The 26,831-nt window shown below is 44.1% G+C and overlaps 2 protein-coding genes across 4 annotated transcripts in view; one reads left to right on the forward strand and one right to left on the reverse strand.

Moving 5' to 3' along the window:
• Positions 1-5,331, reverse strand: part of HMG20A (high mobility group 20A) — a 51,136-nt gene extending 45,805 nt beyond the window's left edge. The window contains exon 1 of one of the 2 annotated variants that reach the window (XM_040342999.1): positions 5,227-5,331. The gene's annotated coding sequence lies outside the window, so the exon portion shown is untranslated. The remainder of the gene's footprint in view (positions 1-5,226) is intronic. The other variant, XM_040343000.1, reaches the window with a different exon arrangement.
• Positions 5,332-5,644: 313 nt separating this feature from the next.
• PEAK1 (pseudopodium enriched atypical kinase 1) overlaps positions 5,645-26,831 on the forward strand; it is a 131,926-nt gene continuing 110,739 nt past the window's right edge. For both annotated transcript variants that reach the window (XM_040342996.1, XM_040342997.1), the window contains exon 1: positions 5,645-5,788. The gene's annotated coding sequence lies outside the window, so the exon portion shown is untranslated. The remainder of the gene's footprint in view (positions 5,789-26,831) is intronic.

Raw genomic sequence — 26,831 nt, forward strand, 5'->3', positions numbered from 1 at the left:
GCTGGGACCTGGGGCCCCCCTTTAAAGCTTAAGGGGGGCTTCCAGATTCCGATAAGCCCCCTGCCTGCAGACCCTAACAACCACCCCATGTTGAGGGCATGTGGCCTGGTATGGTGCAGAAGGGGGGAGGCGCTCGCTCTTCCCCACCCCTTTCCTGACCTGCCGGGCTGCGTGCTCGGATAAGGGTCTGGTATGGATTTTGGGGGGGACCCCATGACGTTTTTATTTTTTATTTGGCATGGAGTTTCCCCTAAAGAGTCATACCAGACACAAAGTGCCTGGTATTGTCGGGATCAAAGTCGGAGCCCCGTTCATTGAAGTCCGATGGATAACGTACGACTGTCGTGTTGTACCAGTGTGAACCCGGCCTAAGGCTGGGTTCACTCCGTGGCACACTCCAGCTCACAGCAGGAGTCTGGTGCGTCTCCATCCACAGTTTAGGTCCGATTTCAACCCGAATTTTGGGCTGAATTCGGACCTGAAACGGACCAAAAGACGCACAGGGCTCCTGTGCAATTCGTACCGGAGCCGCTGCGGAGATGTGAGAGCCGGTCACAATCCCCTGCTATGGGAATTGGATTGGAGGAAACCCAGCCTAAATCTACTCTCATCCCTTTTCTAAGACTACTCCATCTCCCTTGTAAAAGAAAAGATCTGTATACTCACCTATTCTGAAGTTGCTGAGGTCCGGACATGACACATGCACATGATCGGGATCCAGCACCAGCCAAAAACCTATGCCCTATAGTAACCCATATATTGCCAGCGATCTCTCCTCTACACAGAAGCCAGCGCTGGAGAGATTATGTGATCTGTCTGGAGCAACTTCAGAATAGGTAAATATAGGCATCTTTCCTTTTATGGGGGATATGGAATAGGCTTAGACTGGGGGTGGGACGAGAGACCAGGAAGGTGGCGGCGGGGGGGGGGGGGGGGGGAGAGAGACACAATTGTAAAAACAATTCACTCGCCATTTAGCAGTGCTTCGCTGGCTCTAAAAAAGATACTGGGATGATGCCTGCAGCTGCATGGGTACATCTCTGGGTGGCAAGTGGTTAAAGGGTAAATCGACTTTCGTGGGGGGATGGCAAATGGAATAAAAAAATCTAGTGTATACAATTGCTTCCCAAGTCATATTGTAATTGAATGTTATTAAAAATTATCTTTTAATTTTCAGTCTGCAGCTCTGTAATTTTGAAACAATACGACAATACGATGAAAAAGGGACATAAATTGGTCCCTATGTGATTGCAGGTGTCAGCGGATAAACATCCGCTGACACCCGTAATCACCCGCCTCCGCAAAGATCCGATTTTGCGGACGGAAGAAAACCCTATTTTTTCTTCCGTCTGCGGATCGGATCGGATGAACGGTCCGTGTTCATCCGATCCCCCCAAAGGGAGAGCGGAGAAAAGACAGGGCGGTCCCTGCACAGTGTGCGGGGACCGCCCTGTCAGCCGACGGCTCAGATCCCCGCTGAGCTTACGGACACACGGAGGCGGATCATTACTGATCCTCCCCGTGTGAAAGGGCCCTAAGGCCCGGTTCCCACTGGTGCGACATTTGGGAGCACATATCGCATGACATGTACAAATCGGACCCACATTAACTGGTCCGACTTTGAAATGCCCTAGGAAAAAAGTCTAAAGGAAACAAATGTAGCCATCACATCTAATGATTGCAATCTACCATATTAGCCGGCGTATAAGACGACCTTTTACACTTAAAAATAAGGCTCAAAAATCGGGGGTTGTCTTATACGCCGGATGCAGACTGCGGGCTTCCATTTTTTAAGAGCCGCGCCTCCTCCGTGTGCTGTTCCGTGATAGGCGGAACACTCAGTTTCCCAGCAGAGCCTGTGTTTAGTGTTCCGCCTATCACAGACAACGGCCTCGGACATTCGTGATAGGCGGAACACTAAACAGGCTCTTCTGGGAAACTGAGTGTTCCGTCCATCACGGAACCGCACGAGGAGGAGGCGCGGCATTTAAAAATGGACGCCCACAGTCTGACTCACTCTGCCAGGCATAAAGGAATGAAGATCGGCGAACTGAGGTGAGGCAATGGCACAGTGAGGTGAGGCAATGGCACAATGAGGGGGGAAAGGGGATCATCTTATACGGCGAGTATATCCCAAAACCAACATTTTAGCTGGAAAAATTAGGGGGTCATCTTATACGCCGGCAAATACAGTATTATAATTTTGGGTTAAACCACTTCAATACTGTACACTTTCACCCCCTTCCTGCCCAGGAAAAAAATTTCAGTGCCGTCACCTTTGAATGACAATTGCGCGGTCATGCAACATTGTACCTATATGAAATTGTCATAATTTTCCTGAGACAGATAGAGCTTTCTTTTGGTGGTAATTACCTTTGAGTTTTTTTATTTTTTGCAAATCGAACGAAAAAAGGCTAAAGATTTGGAAAACAACATTTTTCTTAGTTTTGTTAGAACATTTTGCAAATAAGTAACAACACGACAGTCTTACACACGATACGAAAATCAGAAGTACAATTTCGTCCGACTATCGACTACCGGATCGTTAGTACAGTGTTTGACAGCCGATTCCGATTTTTCGTACGACAAAAGCTGGATGTGCAAACGTTAACATTTTAATCGTGTGTGAACACAACATCTGATTTTCATATAATTAGTCTGGTTTTCATCATAAGAGCAAGACTACACATGCTCAGAAACAAAAGAATACATACAAAACTATTCCAACACATTGGGGGTTATTTACGAAAAGGCAAATCCACTTTGCACTACAAGTACACTTGGAAGTGCAGTCGCTGTAGATCCGAAGGGGGCATGCAAGGAAAATATAAAACAGCATTTTAGCTTGCAAATGATTGGATGATAAAATCAGCAGAGCTTCCCCTCATTTCAGATCTACCCCTCAGATTTACAGCGACTGAACTTCCAAGTGCACAGTGGATTTGCCTTTCGTAAATAACCCCCAATATATCTCTTCTGACGTTGTATTCACTCATATGAGAATTTTCGTATAGTGAGTAACCTCTTCACTTTCAACATGAGACTAGCATGCCACAAAAAAACGGATGAACGGTCGTCCAAAAATCTGATCGTGTGTACGAAGCTTTAGAAAATCACTCCTTAAGACCCCTTTCACACTGAAGCGTTTTTACAGCGTTTTAGCGTTAAAAATAGCTCTCTTAAAACGCTCATAAAATGCTCTCCATGCATCTCAATGGACCCTTTCACACTGAGTTCTGCAAGCAGCATCTTTGGAGCAGCTTTTGAACGCTGAAAAAAACGCTCCAAAAACGCCCCTCTCCATTGAAATGAATTGAAAAGCGCTGTAAAAACGCCTTGCCCTTTCACACCGAGGCACTGCAAAAAAAAAAACTAAAACTTTAGGGCAGGGGTCTCCAAACTTTTCAAACAGAGAGACACTTTATTCCCTTCAGACTTTAGGAGGGCCGCATTGGGGCCAGCAAGGGAAGAAAATGTCACGGGCCCGGCATCAGAGAGAAAAAATATGGCCTCAGGGTTGGTGGTCAATAGGAAGAGGAGTATTCCCCCTATTAGTAGGAGGAATAGTTTCCCATCATTGGTATAATTGGATAATATAGTGCCCCATTGTTGGTGTCAATGGGAGGAATAGTGCCTCATGTTAGTGGTAGGAATTGTGCCCCAAGGGTCGGATAAAGGCTAGCAAAGGGCCACATCTGGCCCTCGGGCCACAGTTTGGAGACCCCTGCTTTAGGGTGTTAGCGGTGCTTTACCAGCACATTGGGATTGCAGATGAGGCTTTGCTCCAATAACGCTTGAATATATATATATATGTATATCTGTGTGTATGACTGTGTGTCCCTAGCGTGTCACGATCCTACGGGGTAAAATGACCGCACCAGCCAAGCAGACACTGGCTGGAAAAAGCACCTAGAGGCGATTCAGTTCGCATGAGTAGCGCTATACAAGTCATTCATTCATTCAACGCTGTAATAACGCTTAAATAACGCTCGAAAAACGCCCCAGTGTGAAAGGGGCCTAAGAGCACATTTAACCCTTTGATCGGCCCTCATGTTAACCCCTTCCCTGCCAGTGTCATTAGTACAGTATCCTTTACAAATCACTGTATTGGTGTCACTGGACCCCAAAGAGTGTCAGATTTGTCTGCCGCAATGTAGCAGTCCCGAAAAAAAAAAATCACTGATCTAGTAAAAAAAAAAAAGAAAAAGCCATAAAAATATCCCATAGTTTTTAGACGCGATAACTTTTGTGCAAACAAATCTATATATGCTTATTGGGATTTTTTACCGAAAAAAAATTGCAGAATACATATTGGCTAAAACTGATGAAGAAATTCTTTTTTGTTTGTTTTTTTACATTTATTTATTGGTTTTATAGCAGAAAGTTTGTTTCCTTTAAAATTGTTGCTCTTTTCTTGTTTATAGCACACAAAAAAAATCTCAGAGGTGATCAAATACCACCAAATGAAAGCTCTATTTGTGGGGGGGGGGGGACGTCAATTTTGTTTGGGTACAACGTCGCACGACCGCGTAATTGTCAGTTAAAGCAACACAGTGCGGTATTGCAAAAAATGGCCCGGTCAGGAAAGGGGGGGGGGTAAAAACCTTCTGTGGCCAAAGTAGTTAATGTTGGGGGGATAACTAAACTTCAGACCTAAAAATTTGTATTTTAACATGATTGCTAAAATAAAAAATGCACACTCAGCTGTGGCAGTGGGAGGGTATATATATATATATATATATACACACACACACATAGGGTGGTGTGTGTGTGTGTATATATATATATATATATATATATTGTTATTACACAGGGTGGTGTGTGTGTATATATATATAGTTGTTGTGTGTATATATATATATATATACATATATATATATATATATGTATATATATATATATATATATAGTTGTTATTACATAGGGTGGTGGGTGGGTGCGTGTATATATATATATAGTATATAGTTGTTATTACATAGGGTTGTATGTGGTGTTGGGGAAGCGGGCCTCCCTCCCGGGCTGTATGAGGTGAGCGGAGCTCCGACAACAAAGGTTGGGAATAGAGGAGAGCGGTATTCCCCCCTTCCCAGTGATAAAAAGGTGCGGTATTCCCGCTTCCCCGTGCCGCCCCGTACACCGCACAGCCCGCCACATCAATTATCCCTCAGACAATACTGCAAAACCGGAAACGCGCTGGACGGAACTACATAGAACGGGATAATTTACCAGCCGCTTCGCTTCTCCCTCCGCACCGGCTCCTTAGCAACCTGCAGACACGTACAGCTCACGTACGTACGTCCCCTTCCTGCAATGCTTCCCATATGTATATCACTCCGCCACCCCCTCCACTCAACCCTTTACAGACTTATACAATATTTTTATAAGTTATAAAAAAAAATCGTACCCCAAGTGGAAACATTTATGTCATAAAAGACAATAGACGTTATACAGAAAAACAAAAACAGAACTATATTTTATACCAGTCACTATTGATTGTAGTCTTCCGCGAAAAAGAGGATGCCGGGTATTGTAGTCTTTGGAGAGGGCCTGTGACGTAGGCACACGGGGAAGCGTGTCTATTGGGTAGAACACGTGGCCGGGGATTGGCCCCCTCTCTGTTCCACGCCTCCTCCGTGCCTGACTCGGTGCTGAGGGTGAGCGGCGCTGTGATTGGCTGGCGGGGTGAGGATGCGGTGGCAGACAGTGGAATGGGGTGGTGACGTAGAACCGTCTGGATGGGAGTGGTGAGACATCTGTGTGCAGCTGTGACATAAGAAGGTGACGTCAGGTAGGTGCTCATTGTCACGACACTGATTTATAGAGGATGTGTGGGGTGATAAGCGTGAGGGGGGAGGGGAGAGGAGATGGTGGTGAGGGATGGAGGGAGGAGTGGCAGTGGTGGGCACAATGGTGGGATGGTGACAGCAGAGGCTGCTATGGCTGGTACAGGTGTATAGGAGTGAATGGAGGGGTTCAGCATAGGAGTACTGGGTACATAGAGGTCTATGAGGACTGTAATAATACTGAACTCCTAATGACACCCATCAGTGCAGCTCTGTGCCCATCAATAAGTCCTTAAAGTGGAACTAAAGTCCATGAACCCCCCCCCCCCCCCAATGAGCTCCCTCATTGGTCCTCGCTTTTTCCGGGGGCAGAGTCTTTCACTGTTTGGCCGGCGTAGGATGACGTAATTCCCACACATGTGCACAGGGTTCCTTCATCCCAGGACCCATAAATTCCTATGTCCCAGGACCCATAAATTCCTTCATCTCGGGGACCCAGAAAGTCCTTCATCCCAGAAATTCCTTCATCCCAGAAATTCCTTCATCCCAGGACCCATAAATTCCTATGTCCCAGGACCCATAAATTCCTTCATCTCGGGGACCCAGAAATTCCTTCATCCCAGAAATTCCTTCATCCCAGAAATTCCTTCATCCCGGACCAGAAATGTCTTCATCCCAGGACCCAGAAATTCCCTCATTCCAGGACCCAGAAATTCCTTCATCCCAGGACCCAGAAATTCTTCATCCAGGACCCAGAAAGTCCTTCATCCCATGACCCAGAAATTCCTTCTTCCCAGAAATTCCTTCATCCCATGACCCAGAAATTCCTTCTTCCCAGAAATTCCTTCATCCCAGGACCCAGAAATTCCTTCATCTCGGGACCCAGAAATTCCTTCATCCCATTACCCAGAAATTCCTTCATCCCAGGACCCAGAAATTCATTCTTCCCAGAAATTCCTTCATCCCAGGACCCAGAAATTCCTTCATCCCAGAAATTCCTTCATCCCAGGACACAGAAATTCCTTCTTCCCAGGGCCCAGAAATTCCTTCGTCTCGGGACCCAGAAATTCCTTCATCCCAGGACCCAGAAATTCCTTCATCCCAGGACCCAGAAATTCCTTCATCCCTGGACCCAGAAATGTCTTCATCCCAGGACCCAGAAATGTCTTCATCCCAGGACCCAGAAATTCCTTCATCCCAGGACCCAGAAATTCCTTCATCCCAGGATCCAGAAATTCCTTCATCCCAGGACCCAGAAATTCCTTCATCCCAGAAATTCCCTCATCCCAGGACCCAGAAATTCCTTCATCCCAGAAATTCCCTCATCCCAGGACCCAGAAATTCCTTCATCCCATGACCCAGAAATTCCTTCTTCCCAGAAATTCCTTCATCCCAGGACCCAGAAATTCCTTCATCTCGGGACCCAGAAATTCCTTCATCCCATTACCCAGAAATTCCTTCATCCCAGGACCCAGAAATTCCTTCATCCCAGGACCCAGAAATTCCTTCATCTCGGGACCCAGAAATTCCTTCATCCCATTACCCAGAAATTCCTTCATCCCATGACCCAGAAATTCCTTCGTCTCGGGACCCAGAAATTCCTTAATCCCAGGACCCAGAAATGTCTTCATCCCAGGACCCAGAAATTCCTTCATCCCAGGACCCAGAAATTCCTTCATCCCAGGACCCAGAAATTCCTTCATCCCAGAAATTCCCTCATCCCAGGACCCAGAAATTCCTTCATCCCAGGACCCAGAAATTCCTTCATCCCAGGACCCAGAAATGACTTCATCCCAGGACCCAGAAATTCCTTCATCCCGGGACCCAGAAATTCCTTCTTCCCAGAAATTCCTTCTTCCCAGAAATTCCTTTGTTTCGGGACCCAGAAATTCCTTTGTTTCGGGACCCAGAAATTCATTTGTCTCGGGACCCAGAAATTCCTTCATCCCGGGACCCAGAAATTCCTTCATCCCAGGACCCAGAAATTCCTTTGTCTCAGGACCCAGAAATTCCTTCATCCCAGAAATGTTTTCATCCCATGACCCAGAAAGTCCTTCATCCCATGACCCAGAAAGTCCTTCATCCCATGACCCAGAAAGTCCTTCATCCCATGACCCAGAAAGTCCTTCGTCCCGGGACCCAGGAAGTCATTCATCCCATAAATTCCTTCGTCCCGGGACCCAGAAACGTCTTCATCCCGGGACCCAGAAATTCCTTCATCCCGGGACACAGAAAGTTCTTTATTCCGGAAATTCCTTTGTTCCGGGACCCAGAAATTCTTTTGTCTCAGAAATTCCATTGTCCCAGAAAGTCCTTCATCCCGGGACCTAGAAAGTCCTTCATCCCGGGACCCAGAAATTGCTTCATCCCAGAAATTCCTTCATCCCGGGACCCAGAAATTCCTTCATCCCAGGACCCAGAAATTCCTTTGTCTCAGGACCCAGAAACGCGTAGGTTACCCTCGAAAATTTTTGGGATCTAGAGCCATTTCCATTTATGAAGAAAGTCCTATTATTCTGAGAAAAATTTGCATTCACTGTTGCATGTATTCTATTATTGTCTTAAGATTGTATTTAATAAAAACTATTGTTTTTATATATATTTGTCATAGTGGTGCCTTTCCAAAAGTCCCTTCCATAAACCTTCTTTCTGTAACTGACCAGAATTACCAGAGGCTTTCCAGCTTGTTGCAAAAAATCTTTTTGCAACAGTTCCTTTTTCTATGCAGCCTAGGACATAATGAGTTAAAGCTCAGCTTTGAATTAGGTGGATAAGAGTTCTCATTTCCGTCACAATTTTTTTTGTTTAGTAGGCAAGAATGCACATGACATTTGTGGGTGCAACAGAGGAAATGACCTAAGCGTTCAATCATAAAGTTAATGGCATAGAAGACGGCTCCATAGTTTGCCATAAAAACATACAGGGCCAGATTCTCGTACAGCGGCGTAAATGTAGTCGGGCGTAGCGCATCTCATATGCGATACGCTGACGTAACTTAGTGAGGCAAGTACAGTATTCACAAAGCACTTGCTCCCTAAGTTACGTCGGCGTAGCGCATATGAGCCGGCGTAAGCCCGCCTAATTCAAAGTAGGCTGGTAGGGGGCATGTTGTATGTAAAGGATTCGTGACCCCACGTAAATGACGCGCTTAACGAACGGCGCATGCGCACGCATGCTCAGTATCACGTCGAATTTTCTAAGTGAATTACGCCCGCTCAATGCTTAGTCGACGTGAACGTAACCTACGCCCAGCCCTATTTACGGACGACTTACGCAAACAACGTAAAATACCATGCTGTTTGGATGTTTCCGACGTCCATACCTAACATGACTTACCCCTGCTTTATGAGGGGTAACTTTACGCCGGTCAGACGCCTTACGTAAACGACGTATCTTGATACGCTGGGCACACGTACGTTCGTGAATCGGCGTATCTAGCACATTTGCATATTCAACGCGGAAATCAACGGAAGCGCCCACTAGCGGCCATCGTAAATATGCATCCCAATATACGACAGCGTAGGAGACTTACGCCGCTCGTATCTTGCCCAAATCTATGCGTAACTGATTCTAAGTCCGTTGTAAATTCGGGCCACAATCTCTATCATCAGGCCGTATAATAAAACCTGAGTGAGGGAGTTAAAGCTGAATTTTTCGAAATAGCAAACATTTTTTTTTGACAGATTTTTCTGTTTCCTGCTTTCCGGCCTAGCCTGGGCCTCACTGCCTCCTTATATAGGTGTGACCCAGCGATCTCTGGAGTCACCAAAGGCACACACACAGCAAGATGTAGTGAGTTTGTAGAACGGAGGGGCTGTTGCAGTGCATTTGTGCACCCAATCCTGTTTCTGCTCATGCGCACACACACCACTAACCGCTATCATACTCAATTATCAGAAATTGGAGGGGGGGGGGGGGGTTTGTGCACAGAAATCCGCCATGCTTGTGCAGATGCGCTGCAGGTCTCTGTTAGGTCTCAAATAAATGACTAAGACTGGCAGGGTACCGTAAATACTCGAGTATAAGCCAACCCGAATATAAGCAGAGGCACCTAATTTTACCACAAAAAAATAGGAAAACGTATTGACTCGAGTATAAGCCTAGGGGGTCCATCTGCAGACTCACTTTGCCTCACTGTGTCCATGTGCATGCCTCACTGTGTCTATGCCTCACTGTATCCATGCCTCACTGTGTCCATGACTAGACTGACGTTTAACCACTTTAGCCCCGGGCCTGTTTTTCAGAGTCGGTGTTTACGAGACAAAACCATTTTTTTTTGCTAGAAAATTACTTAAAACCCCCAAACATTATATATATTTTTTTTTCTAACACCCTAGAGAATAAAATGGAAGTCATTGCAATACTTTTTGTCACACCGTATTTGCGCAGCGGTCTTACAAGCGCACTTTTTTTGGAAAAAAATCACTTTTTTAAATGAAAAAATAAGACAACAATAAATTTGGCCCAATTTTTTTATATATTGTGAAAGATAATGTTACGCCGAGTAAAATGATACCCAACATGTCACGCTTAAAAATTTCGCCCGCTCGTGGCATGGCGTCAAACTTTTACCCTTAAAAATCTTGATAGGCGACGTTTAAAAAATTCTACAGGTTGCATTTTTTGAGTTACAGAGTAGGCCTAGGGCTAAAATTAATGCTCTCGCTCTAACGATCGCGGCGATACCTCACTTGTGTGGTTTGAATACCGTTTTCATATGTCGGCGCTACTCGCGTATACGTTCGCTTCTACGCGCGAGCTCGTCGGGACGGGGCGCTTTAAAAAAAAATTTTTTTGCTTTTCGCATTTATTTTTATTTATTTTACAATTTTTAACACTGAAAAAAAAAAAAAAAAAATTATCACTTTTATTCCTATTACAAGGAATGTAAACATCCCTTGTAATAGAAAAAAGCATGACAGGTCCTCTTAAATATGGGATCTGGGGTCAAAAAGACCTCAGATCTCATATTTAGGCTTAAATGCAAAAAAAAAAAAAAAAAATTTGGAAATGTCATTTTTTCAAATGACAAAAAAAAAATGTTTCTTTAAGACGCTGGGCAGGACTGACGTTTTGACGTCACTTCCGCCCAGCGGAGCTATGGGGACGGGCGAAGGAGATTTTTCCTTCAGTCTCGTCCCCGCTCAGCTGCCGGATGGTCGCGATCTCCTCCGCCGCTACCGACGGCTCCGGTAAGCGGCGGAGGGCGCGGAACAGCGACGGGAGGGGGGGGCCCCTCTCCCGCCACCGATAACGGCGATCTCGCGGCGGATTCGCCGCGGAGACCGCCATTATCGTTAACACGGCCGCCCACAGAAGAGATGAATATCTCGATTGTGGCAGCAGCTGCTACCGTTACCGAGATATTCATCTCTAAAGTGATGACGTATAACGGCGGTGGGCGGTCGGCAAGTAGTTAACATGGGAGAAACTTTTCACACTTGTATAGGAGAAATGGGGCTACATGTGTGCCAAGTTCAGGGGACCTACGGCCGGCCAGTATCGGGTCCCCGAGTCACCAGAGAAATTACAGTTTAACATGGGAGCCTATGGCAGGGGTGCCCGGCTTTGAGAAATTGGTGCTCCCCGGCCGTATGTCCCCCGAACAACAAACTGCACACTTGTAAAGGAAGAGTAGGACTACGTGTGTGCCGGGTCCCCAAAGTCCGGGAGATCAGTCGCAAAAAGGTGACTCGAGTATAAGCCAAGGGGGGCATTTTCAGCACAAGAAAATGTGCTGAAAAGCTTGGCTTATACTCGCGTATATACGGTATGTACACGTGCCAGATTTTAAATTATAGTGGCGCAGAAGAGGGATGGAGAGGATTTATTCTGTTAAATTCCATTTAAACTGTTACAAAACCCACAATGGTAAAATCAGTCTGTATATGCAGTTTATCATGCTTGTTATACTCACTGCAGAACCTAAGGGGTTAATCCTCTGCATTGTGTAAAAAGGCCGTTTGATCCTGTCTTCTTTGATCCTCCCCACCTTCCACTATCCCCAATCCATCTCCTGATAGTACTGAGCCTTGGGGGCACTCTACACATGCTCAGTTTGGTAATTGCTCCTAAAGAGTTTTTTATTTTTTGGGGAGGGTGCATGTGATCAACACAGGGCCAATCATCACTGTCCAGACAGATGATCAGGGGTCATGCAGCCTCATAGGACAGTCAGAGGAGAATGAAAACTCCTCCTACAAGCATTAACCAGACACTGATAGAAGTCACAAGACTGCTGATGAGAAAAAGTATTTAGCAGTTTATATTTACTAAAATAATTGCATTTCTGTGTACTGTCGGAGACCAGATATAGTGAATGCAGGGTCCTAGGCTTAGTAACACTTTAAAGGGTAAGTTCACCTTTACAGAAAAATCTGTAAGGTGAATTTATACAGGACCCCTTCCTCATCCCCCCAGTCCTACTGACCTTTAGCACGGCGATCTCCCTTTCTAAACTCTGGTATAGCCGTCTTACGGCTTCGGGGCTTATAAATCCCGGAGCTTAATCCCCTAAACGTACCTCGTCACATGGGCGGCGCCGTCCAATCGAAATCCACATAGCCCGCCCTCTCAGAGGGGAAGAAGACGCGTGAAAGCCCCTGTGCCGTGAGGCGGCTATAGCAGGGCTCAGATTGGGCAATCGCCACACTGCAGGTCAGCGGGACTGGGGTGAGGATGAGGTCCTGTGTAACCTTATACCTCGTACACACTGACAGACTTTTGACCGTGCAAAAGTCCACCGTGAGTTTGACGGAAAGAAAGAGAACAGTTTCTTTTTCTTAGGTCTGTCGGACTTACGACAAAAGAAGTCAGATGGAGGCCACACACGGCTGGACTTTCCGAGAAAAAAAGCCCTTCTGCCTTTTTTTCTGTAAAGGTGAACTTACACTTTAAGCTAGCTATACACAAGTAGAATTTTGTTTGAAATGTTCAGTTTTAACGTTCATCAATTTTGTTTAACCATAGATTTTTGATCACAGTGATGAGAACAATTGAAGGAGGAGGATGGAAAAATGTTCTTGAATGAATACATTTTAACCACTTAACCCCCAGACCATATTGCTGGTCAAAGACCAGAGTACTTTTTGCGATTCGGCACTGCGTCGCTTTAACTGACAATTGCGCGGTCATGCGACGTGGCTCCCAAACAAAATTGGCATCCTTTTTTTCCCACAAATAGAACTTTCTTTTGGTGGTATTTGATCGCCTCTGCAGTTTTTAGTTTTTGCGCTATAAACAAAAATAGAGCGACAATTTTGAAAAAAATGAATATTTTTTTACTTTTTGCTATAATAAATATCCCCCAAAAATATATAAAAAAACATTGTTTTTCTTCAGATTAGGCCGATACGTATTCTTCTACATATTTTTCGTTAAAAAAATCGCAATAAGCGTTTATTGATTGGTTTGCGCAAAAGTTATAGCGTTTACAAAATAGGGGGTATTTTTATGTCATTTTTATTAATATTTTTTTTTTTTTTAGTAATGGCGGCGATCAGCGATTTTTTTTGGCACTGCGACATTATGGCGGACACTTCGGACACTTTTGACACATTTTTGGGACCATTGGTATTTTTATAGCGATCAGTGCTATAAAAATGCATTGGATTACTATAAAAATGCAACTGGCAGTGAAGGGGTTAACATTAGGGGGCGGGGAAGGGGTTAAGTATGTCCCTGGGTGTGTTCTTACTGTGGGGGGGGGGGTGGCCTCACTAGGGGAAAGGACTGATCTTCTGTTCATACATTGTATGAACAGAAGATCAGCATTTTCCCCGCTGACAGGACCGAGAGCTGTGTGTTTACACACACAGCTCCCGGTCCCCGCTCTGTAACGAGCGATCGCGTGTGCCTGACGGCGATCGGGCACGCGCACGGGAGTCGGCGGGGGGCGTGCGTGCGCCCCTGGTAGCCTGCGAGAGAGCCGACGTAGTATGACGGGCTCTCGCGCAGGAGAGCCAACCTGCCGCCGTAGAATGACGGCAGCAGGTCGGCAAGTAGTTAACAGTGAAAGTGTTTTTTGGTCTGGAAGATACAGTGCATCCGGAAATATTCACAGCGCTTCACTTTTTCCACATTTTGTTATGTTACATCCTTATTCAAAAATTTATTAAATTAATTATTTCCCTAAAAATTCTACAAACAATACCCCATAATGACAACCTGAAAGACGTTTGAAATCTTTGCAAATTTATTAAAAATAAAAAACGAAAAAACATGTACATAAGTATTCACAGCCTTTGCCATGACACTCAAAGTGGAGCTCAGGTGCATCCCGTGTCCCCTGATCATCCGTGAGATGTTTCTACAACTTGATTGGAGCCCACCTGTAGTAAATTCAGTTGATTGGAAAGGCACACACCTGTCTATATGAGGTCTCACAGTTAACAGTGCATGTCAGAGCACAAACCAAGCCAAGTCCAAGGAATTGTCCGTCGACCTTTGAGACAGGATTGTATCAGGGCACAATTTCTGCAGTATTGAAGGTCCCAATGAGCACAGGGTCTCCATCTCCTGTAAATGGAAGTAGTTTGGAACCACCAGGACATTTCCTAGAGCGGGCCTCCTGGCTAAACTGAGCGATCGGGGGAGAAGGGCCTTAGTCAGGGAGGTGACCAAGAACCCTATGGTCACTCTGACAGAGATCCAGCATTTCTCTGTGGAGAGAGGAGAACCTGACAGAAGAACAACCATCTCTGCAGCACTCCACCAATCAGAGCTGTATGGTGGAGTGTCCAGACCGAAGACACTCCCCAGTAAAAGGCACATGATAGCCTGCCTGGAGTTTGCCAAAAGGCACTTGAAGGACTTTCAGAAACAAAATGATCTGGTCTGATGAAACAAAGATTGAACTCTTTGGCCTGAATGGCAAACGCCATGTTTGGATGAAACCAGGCACCGCTCATCACCTGGCCAATACCATCCCTACAGTGAAGCATGGTGGTGGCAGAATCATGCTGTGAGGATGTTTTTCAGTGGCAGAAACTGGGAGACTGGTCAGGATCGAGGGAAAGTTGAATGCAGCAATGTACAGAGAAATCCTTGATGAAAACCTGCTCCAGAGCGCTCTGGACCTCAGACTGGGGCAAAGGTCCAGCTTGCAGGACAACAACCCTAAGTACACAGCCAAGATAACAAAGGAGTGGTTACGGGACAATTCTATGAATGTCCTTGAGTGGTACAGCCAGAGCCCAGACTTGAACCCGATTGAACATCTCTGGAGAGATCTGAAAATGGCTGTGCACCGTCGCTCTCCATCCAACCTGATGGAGCGGTTCTGCAAAGAATGGGAGAAACTGCCCAAAAATAGGTGTGCCAAGCTTGTAGCATCATACTCAAAAAGTCTTGAGGCTAAAATTGGTGACAAAGGTGCTTCACCAAAGTATTGAGCAAAGGTTGTGAATACTTATGTACATGGGATTTTTTTCGTTTTTAAATTTTTTATAAATTTGCAAAGATTTCAAATTTCTTTCACATTGTCATTATGGGGTATTGTTTGTAGAATTTTGAGGAAAATAATGAATTTAATCTGTTTTGGAATAAGGCGGTAACGAAACAAAATGTGGAAAAAGTGAAGCGCTGTGAATAGTTTCCAGATGCACTGTACATTCATTCCAAAATCGAATATTGAAAGCAAATTTAATTTTGAAGTGCTCTTGAGCGACATTTGTCAAGTCATCAAACGTACTGAGAATTTTTATACAAATGTTTGTTCCAAGATCTACCAATCTGCCAATGGCTGAAAGCCCTGAAAGGAGTGTTCTGGCGGGGGTTCTGTCCCCCTGTCAGATGACAACAGCTCAGTGGGGGAGATCGCTGTACTAACATGGAACGCTTAGTACAGTGGCTCCAATCCGAGCTCTTTGTTTTTTTTTTTTTTTTCGTTCAACCCGAAAAAAAACTATTAGTGTGTACCAGGCTTAAATGGCCAGGAAGTTGAACACAGTATAAAAAACACTACTAAATGATAACTGCATTACATAAAGAAATTACTTATTTTTCCAATTTACTAAAGTGAGGCCGTTTAATAATAACTAGATTACACATAGAAATGACTACAATTTCCTCATGCACTAAGATGAATACTACATAAGAGCTAGATTATATATGGGAATTACTCAAGTTCCTCGCGCACTAGTGTGATTACTACATAATAACTAGATTCAATATTTAAATACGTCTAGTTACTTGTGCACAAAAGTGAGACTACTACATGGTAATTAATTATTAGGTTATAAATAGGAATTACTCCATTCCTCATGCACTAAGGTGAATTATAGGTGGTAACTAGATTACACATAGGAATGACATCAGTTCCTCCCGTACTAAGGTGAGACTAGTAGATAATAAATAGACTACCTAGAGGAATTACACCAGTTCCTGGTAAACAAAGGCGAGACTACTAAATGATAGATCACATAAAATAATTATTCCAGTTCCTCATGGTATGGTTCCAGGTAAGACTTCGTAGATGATAACTAGACCACATAGTTACATAGTTACATAGTTAGTCAGGTTGAAAAAAGACACAAGTCCATCCAGTTCAACCACAAAAAATAAAAAAACAAAAATAAAAAACACAGTAAAATCCTATACACCCAACTCCATTCCCACAGTTGATCCAGAGGAAGGCAAAAAACCCCAGCAGAGCATGATCCAATTTGCTACAGCAGGAATTACTACTCTAGTTCCTCATGTACATAGTTGAGACTACTAAATCAGTGGTCTCCAAACTGTGGTCTTTTGCTTGCCATTATCCGGCCCTTAGGGGAATATATCTTCCTCTGATATCAACAATCGTATACTATGGCTCCCATAACACCAACGATGGGGCACTATTCCTTCCACCTCACCAATGATGGAACACTATTCCTTCCACTTCACCAATGATGGCACACTATACCTTCCACTTCACCAATGACGGGACACTATACCTTGTACTAACACCAATGATGGGACACTATACCTTCTACTAACACTAATGATGGGACAGGATTCCGTCTACTAACACTAATGATGGGACAGGATTCCGTCTACTAACACTAATGATGGGACAGGATTCCGTCTACTAATACCAATGATGGGACACTATACCTTCTACTATCATCAATGATGGGACACTATTCCTTCTACTAAAACCAATGACGGGACACTATTCCTTCTACTAAAACCAATGATGGGACACTATTCTTCTACTAACACCAATGATGGACCACTATTCCTTCTACTAACACCAATGATGGGACACTATTCCTTCTACTAACACGAATGATGGGACACTATTCCTTCTACTAACACCAATGATGGGACACTATTTCTTCTACTAATACCGATGATGGAACAATATTCCTCTTCTTAGTGACCACTGGCTTTATGTAATTCTTTTTACTTCCACTGACCACCAAACTTGAGACAATGGGGTTGATTTACTAAACTGGACAGTGCAAAATCTGGTGCAGCTGTGCATGATAGTCAATCAGCTTCTAAATTTCAGCTTGTTTAGTTACACTTTGATAAAAAAAAAAAAACCTGGAAACTGATTTCTAGGCAGTTTTAGTAAATCAACTCTCCAGTTTTAGTAAATCAACTCTCCAGTTTTAGTAAATCAACCCCAATGCCTACGCTCGCTGACACTGAGGCATTTTCTACTCCCACTGGCTAAAAATCGGACCCTCCTAAGGCTCTGTTTCCACTACTGCAAGTTATGCGGCTTGACACATGTGAAGTCACATGACAAGTCAAAACCCATGTGTTTCAATAGTCTCCGTTCTAATTGGTGCGACTCAAGTCGCAGTGACTCCAAAAAAGGTTCTTGCACCACTTTGTTCCGACATCGGTGCGATGTGTTCTCACATGGTTTTCACCGGTTGCGTGACATCGGATCAAAAATCGCATTGCAAAGTCGCATTGTAAATCGCGTGACTTTGGGGTTGCAATAGTGCAAACAGAGCCTAAACCCTAAAGGACAGTACATGTTATTTAGAACGTTTGGAGACCCCTGTAGTAAATTACAGGCATAACCCACTTTTAAGTACACAATGGGGTTTATTTACTAAAGCTGAAAAGTGCAAAATCAGGCTCACTTCTGCATAGAAACCAATGAGCTTCCAGTTTTTTTTTTTTTTTTTAACAAAGCTTAACTGAAGAAGCTGGGGTTAGAAACTCATTGGTTTCTATGCAGAAGTGAGCCTGGTTTTGCACTTTCCAGCTTTAGTAAATAAACCCCATTGTACATAGCTTCCAACTGTCCCTAATTTTGAGGGACTATCCCTGATTTGGAGCAATGTCCCTCATTTTCCTTCCCCCCCCCCACAAATAGAGCTTTCTTTTGGTGGTATTTTATCATCTCTGCGGTTTTTATTTTTTGTGCTATAATCAAAAGATTAAGATATTTCGATTAATCAGATAATAGCCTTAAAAAAATAAAAAAAGTAGCATTTTTAATTTTGGGCCAATTTGTTGTTGGGCAGATTGCAAAACACAAATTGCCGCAAAAACACATTACATGCTTTTCTGCAGCTTCTCCATTGAAGTATATTGAACAAAAAAAATAGCAGCGTTTTGCGTTAAAAAGTCCTTGCCCTTTCCAAATACGCAGCAGCTGAAAAAAAAAAAAATCATGGATGTGAACGTGTCCCATAGGAAAAAATGTAAATGAACTGTAGTGTGTTTCCGTGACCCCGGCATTATGTTACTAAACCCTGAGATGTTTAGTAACATAATGGGGTTAAAAAAAAACTAAAATAAGTACAAAAAGAGCAAATAATCGCTACTGTAACAAGTTCATTGTTTTATTGTGGGACAGTGAAAGTAATATTTACAGTAGCGATTTGCTTTTTTGTACTATAAAAGGCTAATTTTAGTTTTTTAACCCCATTATGTTACCTACCGATTAATCAATTATGAAAATTGTAATCGATTCATTTCATAATCGATTAGTTGTCGATTAATCGATTAGTTGTTTCGGCCTTAATATTTTTTACTTATTATTACTTATTACTTACTTACTTATTTACTATTAAATAATAAATGTCACAATTTAAAAAAAAAAAATGTTTTTCCTTAGTTTAGACCGATATGTATTCTTCTACATATTTTTGGTAAAAAAAAATCGCAACAAGCGTATATTGATTGGTTTGCGCAAAAGTTATAGCGTCTACAAAATAGGGGATAGATTTATGGCATTTTTTTTTTCTAGTAATGGCGGCAATCCGCGATTTTTATTGTGACCGTGACATTGCGGTGGACATATTGAACGCGATTAGTTCTAAAAAACTGCACTGATTACTGTGTAAATGTGACTGGAAGTGAAGGGGTTAACACTAGGGGTTGCTGAAGGGGTTAATATGTTCCTTATTGAGTGATTCTAACTGTAGGGGGAGGGGGACTCACAAGGGGAGGAGACCGATCTGTGTTCCTCTGTACTGGGAACACATATCAGTCTCCTCACCTCTGACAGGAGGTGGATCTGTGTGTTTATACACACAGATCCACACTCCTGCCGTGATCGCAGGCAATCGCGGGTGCTCGGTAAACATTGCGGGCGATCCAGTGGGCGTGCGTGCACCTTGTGCTCCAAGGTGAGGACTTCAGCGAACACACATTGCCTCTTAGCCCCCTTTCAGACATGCGGACCGTATGTCCGCCTTTTCATCCATCCGTGTACGGATGAAAAAGGGACATGCATGTATCCTTATGGGATAGCGGGTGTCATCGGATGGACATCCACTGACACCCGATCTCATCGGTCCCTGCTATGGTCCGATTCTGCAGACGGAGGAAAATCTTATTTTTCCATCCGTCTGCAGAGGGGATCGGGTGAACATGGACAGACGGTAGAGCTGGACGATATTAGGCAAAAAAATAATAATCGATTTAAAATAAAAACTCGATTTACGATACGAATCAAGTTTTTTTTTTCATGGACACCGCGCAGGTCCTACGTTTTTAGGCGACGCCACGGCTTCAGCCTAGTCCGCCGCGATCCTGGAAAAAGGCCGTGGACTAGGCTGAAGCCACGGCCTCGCCTAAAAAACTCTGCTCGCAGCTCGCCACGATCCTGGGAAAAGGCCTCGAGGCGAGGTGCGGGCATGATTTTTTGGGCGAGGCCCTGGCTTCGGCCTAGTCCCTAGTCTAGGGAGCGGCCTCGTAGCATTTTCCCAGGATCACGGCGAGCTGCTGGCAGGATTTTTAGGCAAGGCTGCGGCTTCAGTCTAGTCCGCGGAGCGCCGACCTATAAATTTTTTTCCCCAGCCCTAACAGATGGTCAGTGTTCATCCGATCCCCCCATAAGGGAGAGCGGCGATCTGACAGGGCGGTCCCTGTACACTGTGCGGGGACCGCCCTGTCATCTGCCGGATCAGCGGAGCGATCCCTGCTAAGCAAGCGAATGTTCACGGGGCGGATCATCATGGGTTCCGCCGGTGTGAAAGGACCCTTACTTTCACAGAATGGTATACAGCACATTGTATGTGTTGATCAGTTTCAGAGGTTAGACCCAGCCATGAATGACTCCCAATGATTTGCTTTCCTGTGTATTGGGAGGATGAGTCTGATCCAGAGACTAGTACAAGCCGGAGGGGTAATATGTTGCAGTGAAATAATAAGTGTGACAGTGAGAAATGAAATCTTTGTGATTTAATGACAATCAGTTGTGGATGTTGTAGGATCGTGCTCAGACAGCGCTGAAAAGATGTTGAATGACAATGCTGACTCTTTTGGGTGACAGCCAGGAATTGTCACTGCTCATGATGGATTAAAATGAGGGAGTGAACATGAATTGTGGAAGTTAAATGACATGAGGGTGTGACTGTCGGATAACACTGCAGCCTACATTTGAAGAGTCAGCACCCATAGAAAAGAAAAAAAAACATTGAATTCCTGTATTATTTTAGTACATGGAGAGAGTGGAACAGGAGTAATATTGTCCCCATTGTCGGGTACAGCGAGGCAGATGACCAGCTACATGTCCAGCTCATGTGAGTTCTCGTCACTTTAAAATGTATCTGTAAGTTTGTCCAGCTATGATTTAGTTCCAGTGATTGTCTCTTGTCTTGGTAATAATGCTCCTTTTTGTGTTCCTAGTCTTCCCCTTTCTCTTCCTTCCTCTCTTTCTTTCTCTTTCCATGGCCCTCCCTCATTCAATTTCCATTTCCATATCTAGAGTTCAGGCTAAGACTAAGCTTGGTCTTCCGTTAACCAGTTCACATCCACCCATTGAACAAAAGGGGGAGATTTAATGCTTCTTTATGGCCATTTGGGTGAGCTATATGGTTTGAATTGAATGTCAGTACTGGGGAATCTAATTGTAGAGAATAAAACATTTGGAATCATTATAGGAGAGAAAACGTTAAACATATTGGGCCAGATTCACATAGGTTAGCGGATCTTTAGATCTTTAGACTTGCATCCAGCGCTTTTGTGAATCAACGTACGCAAACGACGTAAAAAAAAGAAATTTGACGCGGGAACGACGGCCATACTTAACATTGGCTGCGCCTCATAGAAGCAGGGGTAACTATACGCCGGAAAAAGCCGAACGCAAACGACGTAAAAAAAAAGTGCCGGGCGGTCGTTCATTTCGGAATCGGCGTAACTGCTCATTAGCATAATCGTTGCGTAAAAGATAGGGAAGCGCCACCTAGCGGCCGGCCTGGAATTGCAGCCTAAGATCCAACGGTGTAACACAGTTACACCTGTCGGATCTTAGGGATATCTATGCGTAACCTGATTCTATGAATCAGTCGCATAGATACGACCGGCACAACTCAGATACGACGGTGTATCAGGAGATAAACTGTCGTATCTCTATGTGAATCTGGCCCGTTGTCTATTTGAATGCAATAAAACATACAGAATGTCTTCCCAGGGTAGAGTCCATCCATCCATACAAGGGTAGGACAATTTTACTTTTTCCGTCATTAGTGAGTTTATGTTGTGCCGTATAGGCATGCGTTGGCGATCCTTCCATGATGAGTAAAGGGAATGTTGTATGCATTTCACGTCAGGGTGTTTGGCAGAGCTGTGCACAGCAGTGGCTTTGTATTTGGCACATCAGTGAACCAGTCGCTTGGATTGCGCAATAGGTCGCTGCTTGCTAAGGATTAAATCTTCTTTGGGAACGTACTTTAAAATGGTTAATACTGTGGTGCTAGTCATGAATGTCGGGAAAGGGTTTGTCTCGCAGTCTCTACTGTCACAATAAAAGAGGGGTCGCTTGTCCTTGGACATGGGCCCAGCTCTGATCCCACACAGGGACTTAGTCAGGATGCGTGAGAGAGCAGACAGCTGTTGTGATAGGCTCCTTTGTTGTATCGCATTGCTCTGCACAGTTTAATGTGCTCATTATCGGGAGATAGATAGTCCCAACTTGTTACAGAAAGATGTGTGCGGAGTTTGGTGTTCATTCTATGAAATCTATTTAAATCTTTAGGTGTTATAGAGTTTTTTCCTGTCGTAATAACATGTTTGTATGAAAATAAATGGATGAGCGCAATCTCCAGCACACCTAATGTATATAGAATAAAATAGAACGTATTCACTGCTGAACAGTGTGCGTACCTTTTAAATGTGTCCCACACGAAAATAAAGTGCAAGTGAGGTCTGAAACTGTAACCACAAAACTAAACAAAGCTATAAATGTATATTAAACAACAATAACGTGCATGTGCAAACTAGAGCTGCATCTAAAAAACTCAAAAAAATCAAAAGAGCAACAGCACTACGGTATGTGACAGTGCAAATAAACAAGCCAAAGCAATAACTGCTGTTATATAAAAGCAACAGTCCAAATAACAGTGCAATGAGTGAAAAACTATTCACATGCTTCAGTCCATAATATAAGTGCTTCAATCCATAAAGAAGTAATTCCAATTGCAGATCTTCCTGGTAGATGGGCTCATAGAGCGCTTACCCTAAAAGGTGAATATATCAGCTTTCAATGGCTATACCCCAGCCTCCCGAGCAGATGGTATCTTCTGTGTGAGTATTCCTAGTACTGGCACTGGCTGTGGATAGTCTTCAAGAAAATGGAGGCTCACAGACGAATCAGGTGGTTACCAAGCAAACCAAGAACAAAAGGAAAATCCTATCATGAAGTATGCAAAGATAAAAAAAAATTAATAAAAATATATAAGCTCTTACATGCATAAAATAAAACCAGACGGACGGGTGGACGGACTCACATCACTTCCGGTCACGTGTGCTGTTCCTGACACGTGTCGTCACATCACGTGACTTCATCAGAGGAATCTCTGTTAGTATGTGTGAAAACATTACTTATAGTTCTCTTCTGAATGTAGTACAGTGTGATTCTAAAAGGATGGTGCTAGAAAAGCAATAAACGTACCTGTGTTCTTTTTACTGTTGAAACAATGTCTTTTCCTATCAATCCTAATATACATATATAGCTTATCTACTGAGACTGTTGTTGTTGTTGCAATTACTCTCAGTACCTCCTTCCAAAATATCGCTATCTTTGGACAAGTCCAAAATATATGTATAAATTTCCCCGGAGTGCCTACACATCTCCAACAATCCTCGGGGCTGGACGGAAATATCTTATGTAATTTATACGGTGTATAATAACTTCTATGTGTTATCTTGAACTGTATCAGCCTATCACAAAGTGATATCAGTATCTGCTATGAATTTCTCCAGATCTCTTCCCAGTTCTCCTCTACCAGTTCTGAACCATCTATTTCCCAGCATTCCCTAAGTTTACTCATATCTGATGGTACTATCTTTAATAGGTGTGTATAGAGAACTGAAATCGTCTTCTTTTCGCATTTCTTCCTGATCGTTTGTTCTAAGTCTGATTCTATTATTTGAGGTATGCCATCAGGAAACTGGGCCGATAGGGCATGTGCCAGCTGTCTGTATCGAAATTTATAACTCTCTGGTATATTCTTGTCTTGTTTTATTTCTACGAATGAGGCAATTCTATCTTCCTTTATTACCTGCGATAACTTATTAATTCCAAATTTGGTCCATGCCCCAGGCTCCAGCACGGAGTCCAGATGTGAAAGCTTTGGGTTCCTCCATAATGGAGTATTTGGGAAAAACCTAGTACTTAAAGAGGTTGTGAAGTGTAACGGCTCTGGTGAACGGAGTGAACCACAACTGCGGCTAGCAAGGATTTCAATGCACTTCTTATGTGAGAATTCAGTATTAGGCCCCAGGCATCACTCCACACAAACAAGGATTTGGGGGTTCTCTACATCATCTCTCTCTCCGTTACAGAATCATAGAACAAAGTTCTTAAGTTAAATGAATGCCTTTATAGGCAGGTACCAGATGCAGTGCATTAGCACTGTTTCAAACGAGAAGCGCCGATTCGCGGTGCACTTCCGCGACGTCATCGCGCGAGCGCCGTATGCGCTCCAGCATGGAACACGTTACGGCGCTGAAAGCGCCTGTTACAATACAGAACAGACGGTGCCTGTTAAAGTACCCCCCTCTTAAGAGATACCCTCTGGGGATCTCAAGTGGAGGCCCATCAAGGCAAGGGGTTTTCAATTTTGAATTTTTTTTTGCGAACCCCCAAAAATAAGTTTCTATCACCCCTTTGGAAAAAATAACAAAGGGCAAGAAAAAGAATAATAGTCTTTTCAAAGACATAATTTCTGGAGGTTGGCGTAGAGGAAATGGCTCTGAGTCTTGCAAGTAGTCATCTGACGTATTTCGGATGTTGCAAAAGTTCAACTGAGCAAATATTTATGTCTTCTAGACCAGTGTTCCCCAACCCCTGGTCCGCGGCCCACTACCGGGCCGCAGCCCTTCTGCAGCCGGGCCGCGAGTGCGAGCAGGCGGCATGAGACTTTTCTTCCTCCTGCCATCGCTCTGTAATCCTCACAGAGCCGACAGCGGGAGGCGGAACAATTTTGGGTGGAGGGCGGAGCTGCCCAAGGTTATCAAACAGGCGATTGGCTGCTAGGACTGTCCTTCATCCTAGCAGCCAATCACCTGTTTGTTACCTCTGCCCTCCATCCAGAACTGTCCCGCCTCCCTCCCTGCAACGCCTCTCCTCAGTCTCCTGTCCCTATCCAGACATGCTGTGCACAGTCCTCTCCACTGCCCACATCGGCACCGCCTCCTTCGGCACAAGCAGGGACTAGTGTGACTGTGATCTCTCGGCGGCATGGAGAGGGTGTGACAGCAGCAGGGACATGGTCGTCTGGTGTCTGTTCTGTGTACCTGCTGGATCGGATCAACCGCTGCTGACCAAGTTCCCGACTCCTCCCACCCATGGCCCGACTCACTGAGAGACCATACACCAGAGGGTGTGAAAGGTAAAGAAATAAGTCACACAGATGGACACTGATGAAGGTGACAAGTGAAGTTACTGAGGGGAAGGTTATACAGGGGAACATGGGTGGCAAGTGACATGGCTGCAGGTGGCAGGCTGTGGGTGACAGGCTGTGGTGGCAAGTGACATGGTGGCAAGTGACATGGTGGCAGGTGACATGGCGGCAGGTGACATGGCGGCAGGTGGCAAGTGACATGGCTGCAGGTGGCAAGTGACATGGTGGCAAGTGACATGGCTGCTATGAAGTCCTCAACAGGTCCTGTACCTTGTTTGAGACTCCTAATAGCATTTTCCGCCGTGAGTTGCGTCTACTCTTTGGGTAAGGGTGACAACATGGTTCGCAAGCTCCGCTGGGTTCATTTTTAGGCTTCTATTATTCTGTAACGGCTCTGGTGAACGGGAGTGAACCACAACTGCGGTAGCAAGGATTTCAATGCTATTCTATATGTGAGAAATCAGTATTAGGCCCCAGGCGTCGCTCCCCACACACAGGAGTTTGGGGGTTCTCTACATCATCTCTCTCTCACATAAAGAAAGGCGTTGAGCTACTGAGCTTGGACGCATTACAACATGCGACCAGAGCTTAGCGTTTAAAATTATAGTATGCACTAAAAGATACGAATGCACAACTGTATGCAAGTCATTATTAGTATTACATACTGTCGTGCATTAGGCCACTAAGGGAGAAGGTATGAAATGCATCAACCCCTAGCATAGGAAAGTTTAAGTGAACATTTCCCGCAACTTAGGGCATAAGCCCATAAACAGGTAGTACTTTTGTCAAGCACGTAGTAAATAGGCGTTGTTGAGACAACTATTAATTACACATGAGAGGCAACTGTAATTCAGATACTTTGAGAGTACACGTAGTAAATAGGAGTTGTTGCGTAATTATAATTCAGATACTTTGAGAGTACACGTAGTAAATAGGAGTTGTAGCGACAACTAATAATTGCATAAGAGTGGCAATTGTAGCTCAGGTAATAATAGTTGCATTTGAGAGGCAATATGGCACAGGTAATTTGAGGGTAGCTGACCCTTTAAGGTACTCCTTAGCAAACAGTCCTTAGCACAGCAGTACATCCCACTTAGTATGTTGATATCCACAAGACGTACTAAGTAACAACAAATGTATTAGATGGAACTAGCAACAGATCTTCTTATAGGACTACAAGTGATACAATAGCTACTTATCCGTCTGTAGGCTTCAATGCAGGAGATAGGGATTCCGTGGTGTAGGGTGTTCAGCAAAGGCCTCAAGGTTGTCCCCAGCAATATTAAAGTGTAGCAAAAACAAATTCAAACGTATCACCGTGAATAAGTAATAAACAAACTCAATATAAGTGACATATATATATATATATATAAATGTCCATAAGGGTGAAAAAGATCCAAACAGGGGGGTTAATCTTGTAGAAATTTTTCTTTCAAGGAAAAATGATCCCTCCAAAGCAAAATAATAGGATACCCTTATCGGATAGGGTGGACCCAAACTACACCATACGGTGGTGGGTCATACTTGCATAGAGGGCCGATTGCCCAATCTGGTCATTGCTGTGGTAATGCTCCTCGTTCCCACTTGATTGGTGGTCTCCTCGGCAGGATGTTGTATAAATCAACTTTCAGGTGACTCCTTCCGCTCCAATTCAGGATATGGAAAATGGGTGAAGCAAAACCAGCTAATAATAGACTCAGTGGGCTCCAAACATGGGGGAAAACAGAAAAAAACAAGGAAAACG

Source organism: Rana temporaria, chromosome 3 (assembly GCF_905171775.1).
Source record: "Rana temporaria chromosome 3, aRanTem1.1, whole genome shotgun sequence".
NCBI classification, from domain to species: Eukaryota; Metazoa; Chordata; class Amphibia; order Anura; family Ranidae; genus Rana; species Rana temporaria.